The sequence below is a fragment of the Anolis carolinensis genome, chromosome 5 (assembly GCF_035594765.1).
Source record: "Anolis carolinensis isolate JA03-04 chromosome 5, rAnoCar3.1.pri, whole genome shotgun sequence".
NCBI lineage: Eukaryota > Metazoa > Chordata > Lepidosauria > Squamata > Dactyloidae > Anolis > Anolis carolinensis.
The window spans coordinates 106152138-106158137 of record NC_085845.1 but is presented as its reverse complement, the minus strand read 5'-3'; positions in this window follow the sequence as shown (position 1 = coordinate 106158137).

The window sequence follows — 6000 nt, the reverse complement described above, 5'->3', positions numbered from 1 at the left end:
ACATCGCTTGATGACTTCTCTGAGTTCTTTCAGGTTTAGAGGAGAAGACAACTGGTGGGTTTCAAGTTCTGGCACCCTGTTGATTTTCATCTTTATTCTGCTGCAGTTGGTTTTCCCATTCTGAATTAGCTGGTGAGCTATCTGATCTGGTGTCACGTTTGCGTGTCCATGGTTGACCAGAAGGTCACTATCCAGGCGTCTCAGCAATTGCCTGGCTTTTCGGCTACTCTTGGACATGTCAAGGTCCTCAAGCAGCTCTATCCAACGGTCTTTCTTAGCGTTAGCTAAGGCTGTAGATAGTTTTTGGCCTGCTGCTATAGTCCCATCACTGTATGGATTCTCTTGAAATAATCTGAGATATTCAGATATTCACTGTTCCAATGATGACTGAGAGCGGTAGTGTAACTACTGGCAGGTCCAACCAAGTCAGAGAGGTCTCAGCTGAGGAGTAGAACTAAAAGCACCTAACCCATTAGTATTATGGAGATTCAAACCAAAACGAAGTCTGTACTGGCTCGATCATCACCCAGGATAAAAAGGACCGCGGTGGATGCTGCTGATTCTGGACATCCATCGACAAGTGGGCTACGGAATCAAAATACAAATGAACAGTCACAGAAGCGGCAGGAATATACAATGCCAGAAAATCACACAGTTATGAAATGCTATTACAAATCTGAACCTCAAAAGCGTGGCTACCAAAAAAGGATGCATCAGCTATGGAAACAAGGGTACCCTGACACACTCTGATATTATTATTATTATTGCATTTATTATTTTACTCTATTTATTATTACATGTATTATTTTACTCTATTATTATTAAAAGGATATATAAGCACATTTACATTGAAGATGAGAATAATGATTTGATCAGAGTTGGACAGTCTTATCTTAAATTTGAGCTTTATGTAACTATTCAAAAACATTTAACCTACTGATGCCTCAATTAATGTAATTTTAGTGGTATCTATTTTAATTTCTGAAATTTACCACCCTCGGCTTATACTGGAGTCAATGTTTTCCTAGTTTTTTTGTGGTAAAATTAGGTGCCTCGGCTTATATTTGGGTTGGCTTATACTTGAGTATATACAGTAATACTCAGAGGTGGAAACATAGTGCTAGAATTGTGTAGTGTGAAAGGGTCCTTGGCCTAAATGTTGCTCGACTTGAAAAGAAACTAATGGCATGGCCTGTTCAAATCTTTCACCTTGTCCCCTGGGCCACAAGACAAAGGTGTCAGTGGGCAAAATGAAGAAACCTGGCACATGCCTCCCAAAAAATGCTTTCATGCCCCATTCCCGAGTAAGTAAAAAAATGAGCCACTCATGCCCCCAGAAAGATCTAGGGGACACATTATTTTATAGATTGGGCTTTGTTGTCTGTTCACTGCAGGCATGCATGGAATATGGAATATACATTCTGTATTCCCTGCACACCTACTAGTAGAGGGCCTTTCAATTGGCAAACTTACTCTAACAGTTATATGTTGCTTTTCTACATTAGGTGATCATTTTTTCCCCTGCCAACTTCCAAATATTCTTATTTACACCATTCCACCGAATATCCTATGCTCGACACAATAACCAGAAATGGAGATACGATACAGGTGTTGAAAGTACATAGGAGAAGAGTTTCTTGCATGATGATGATGATTATGATTATTATACCCCACTTTAACTCTCCTGAAGGGGACTCAAAGCGGCTTTCTCATAATTTTGGTCATCTACCAAAGCTGAAAATCAGGACATCCAGGATCAGTGGAAGGAACTATTACTTTGTACAAAGCATAGCTAACCTGTGGAACTCACTGTCACAGGATATAGTAACAGCTGGCAATCTGGGCAGCTTTCAAAAGTGATTGGATGGATCAGTTCATGGGAATAATAGCCATTGATGGCTTGGACTCCAGTGAATTTACTAAATTCTCTTAAAGCTGACCAGATTGGCAATTGTCACTACATTTTGAATGACTATGTATCCTCTCCCACTCCCACGCTAACCACGCCCCCACGTTGGGCACCATGTTCCCAGGGGCGCTATCGAGCCCGCGGGAGGCGGGGCTGGTCCCACCTCCCGTGCCCTGGTCCCACCTCCCACGCCGCGCACCCTGGCCAATCCAGGCTGAAGCGGGAGTCCTTCCAGGAAGTCCTTGAAGGACTCCCGCTGCAGCCTGGTTGGACCAGGGTGCGTGGCGCGGGAGGCAGGGCCAGGTCTGGCCACACCTCCTGCATCGTGCAGCCACGCCTCCCGCAGCGCAGAGGGGGGGGGTGTGCAACATTTTTTTTTGCGTATCCCTTCATATTTCCTCTGGCCGGTCCTGATTAGGAGCACCATGCTCTGTAGGCACTTAAAGTGGTGGCACTTAAAGTGATGTCAAAGTGCATCAATTCTACACTGCCAAGGTAGTTTGCTGAGATACGATTGCCCTGACCTCCTTATTAATTTATTTTGATGAAACATATTTAAATCCCATCCTATATCCAGAGATCTCAGGACACCTTACAATAAGTCAATTTGAAAAAAAATAATGATAACTGAAAGACTGAAATATATTAAATCATTTCTCAATTAAAAACTGGTCAATTGAAAACCAATTAAAATTATTTAAAACAATGGTGCATTTTTTGTGCTAAATATGTGCTGCCCTAATAAAAAATCAATTAGGCTTGAAAGTTTCATTAAGTCTACTTGTGTCCAATTCTGGGGTGTGGTTCTCATCTCCATTTCTAAGCCGAAGAGCTGGCAGTCTTCATGGATGCCTCAAAGGTCATGTGGCCAGCATGACTGTATGGAGTGCCATTACTTCTCACCAGAGTGATACCTACTGATCTACTTGCATTTGCATGTTTTCGAACTTTTAGGTTGGCAGTAGCTGGGGCTAACAGCAGGAGTTCATACCATTCACCGGATTCAAAACCGCTGACCTTTTGGTCAGCAAGTTCAGCAGCTCAGCAGTTTAATCCACTGCGTCACAGGGGGCTCCAAAGCTTCTTTTACATTGCCCTATATCCCAGGATCTGATCCCAATTTATTTGCTTTAAACTGGATTGTAAGAGTCTCCACTGCCAGAAAATATGGGATAAGAAGATAATCTGGAAAAAATGGTAAACTAAATTACAAATAAATAAAATTGACCCTTTTCCATTAGAAACATTGGAAAATAAGGACAAGACATTTAGGAATATAATTAAGGCACTGAAGGAAAATGGTATTAAAAGGATTGGGGACCTTATGGACCCCAATGGAGAAATATTAAAGTGGGATAAAATAAAAGATAAATGTGGCCAAGGGAACTTGGATAGCATGGTTAGGTCTGTCCAGTAAAGCCCCGGCCATGAAAAGAAGAGAAGCAGGTGAAACCCCCCTGGATAGAATAATTAGAAGGAAATTAGAAATAGATAAAGGAATGATTGGGCTATGGTATGATGAACTAATTACCTTAACTTATAATACGAAAGCAACGTTTACAGAGATTTGGAAACAGGAAAAAAACTTTACTGAGAAACAAATTGGGTCTTGGATCGATAATATTCATAAAATTAATCATATAAGGATCAAAGAAACACAAAAGAAAATAATATCAAAATGGTATAGAACCCCCCTCCAATTAGCTCATATAACGGGAAGTACCTCGAACAAATGTTGGCACAAATGTGAGGGAATAGGTTCATTCTCCCACATGTGGTGGGACTGTAGAAAAATTCAAATATTTTATAGTAAAATAAGAAAAGAAATAGAAGAAATAATAGGGAAAGAATTAATATGGGACAAAGCCAGATGTATGTCCCTCACAATAAAGGTAAGGGACAATAACAATAATTGGACCAAGATTCTAAAATATATGACAGCTGCAATACAAGCCACAATAGCCCGAGGATGGAGGGATGAGACAAAATGGGATGTAGAAACTTGGTGGTCTTATATATCAGAATATATAATTAATGATTTCATTAATCAAAGGAAAAGAAAATATACAAATAGTCCAAAAGAACCTGACTGGTTCAGGAAATGGTAAGTCCTAATTAACAAAATAGATGGAGATGAAAGATACACCACCTTGAACCAGGCGTTGCACACAGTTAAAATGATACAATGATAATATATTGAATTGCTGTTCCGGGGGGAGGGGGAATGGGGGAGGGTAGGGGGGTGGGTGTTACATTCCAAAGGATCGTTTATAATGTCATTTAAGCATTAGTTATGTATATTGAAATAAGACATGCGTCTCTAAAATTTTGTTAATTGTTGGAATGTAATAAAAAAAAATTTTTTTTAAAGATAATCTGGGATCAGATCCTGGGATATAGAGACAATGTGGAAGGGACCTTAGTTATCCCTCTCCAAGAAACGTTATAGTTAATGGAAAGATGTCCCAAACAGCTATGGGTCCTGTCTGACTAAGATGATGGGCTTCCTGGCTGACCCCAGTGGGATGCAATATAAGGTTCACTTAGCCTTAGACTCCACACCACATCTCTCATGGTCCTATAACCCCACCGTCTCTCAGTGAATTGTATTATGTGAGCCACACTGGTCATACAATAAAATATCAAAGTGTGCTATATAGCAGCATAGATCCAGCTATAGTGGGAAATATGTATTTCCATATCCCTAGGTATATAGGTATAAAAACCAAACATTTACTGATAACAAGCCAGCATTTGCAAGGCTTGCTTGACAGCCTGATTTCTCTTTTTATGAAGTACAGCTACAGCATCTGCTACAGAGTCCTCTGTATACACTGCCCAACAGATTTGTGTCAATGTCTAAGGAAAGCCACTAGGTGACAACTCTGAAATAGACCTTGCTAACTGGAAGAGCGGGAAGGGTTCCTTTAAGCTCCCTGGTGGCCCTGCCCTCTCATGGCCTGAGGGAGACCCCCTACACACCATCGCCACCCCACCACCTCTTCCTCTAGCCCTGGTTCACAGGCAAACGCCCCCACAACCCCCCACCTTCAAGGAAGGAAAGCAGCCATTAGTCACTCAGATTTTAAGAATCATTTGCTCGGGAACTTGCCCAGAGGAAAGGGCAAACACGAGAATAAAAGTGCTGCACATGACATTGGGGCACGATTCCTTCCTTCCTGGTGAAGCAGGTTTAAGTCTGTGGGAGATAGCAACATTCTTAACCTTGATGTTTGTCTGTTTTATAATGTGTCGGTTTATTTCCTGAAGTTTATATCTTCTTTGGTTTGCAGTTTTATCATCTCTATGTACTTAAAGCAGTGGGAGGGGCTGCAGACCATGTGACTGGTTCAACGACTGTTTAGAATGTTCAGTTTTAAAAGGATGACAGTTAGAAATGTCAGTTGAGGCTTGAGTCTGTTTGAGTGCAGAAGCCAGAGTTTGGAGTTAGAAGACGTTGAGGCTTGTGTTTCTTTGGAAGTAGACTATTACTAAAGAGAGCTGTGCAAAGAAATATAATTTTTAAGAGACTGTTCAAAAGTATAAGTTAAGGATGCAAACTTGTTCAAAGGGTTGACTTCTGACAAGGTCAAGCCTTTTCTTGACTAGTGGTTTTCAAAAGATAATCTCCATGTGTTCATGGAGATTCACATTTGTCAAACAGATATGACATCATTTCCCCCTTTTCAATAAGGTTATGTCTGCAGTTCAAGTCTGCAGATGATGTCCAACTCTATCACTCCTTTCCACCTGCTACTAAGGAGGCTGTCCAGGTCCTGAACCGGTGCTTGGCCACTGTAACGGTCTGGATGAGGGTGAACAAATTGAAACTGAACCTGAGCCTTTGAAGTAGTTGTGAAATAAGTTTACTTGAAAATGTTGCAATTGACTCTGGATCAGCCTTAGACCTTGCTTTTTGGACACTATGTCTTAACATTGGATTGAATTTAAATATGTTTTATGTATGCTTATTGTAATTTTAATGTAACTTTATTGTGTTTTATGCTGTAGGCTCTATGTAATGCCGTTTGTAAGCCACCTTGAGTCCCCCCAGGGGTTGAGAAAGGTGACATATAAATATAATAAATAAA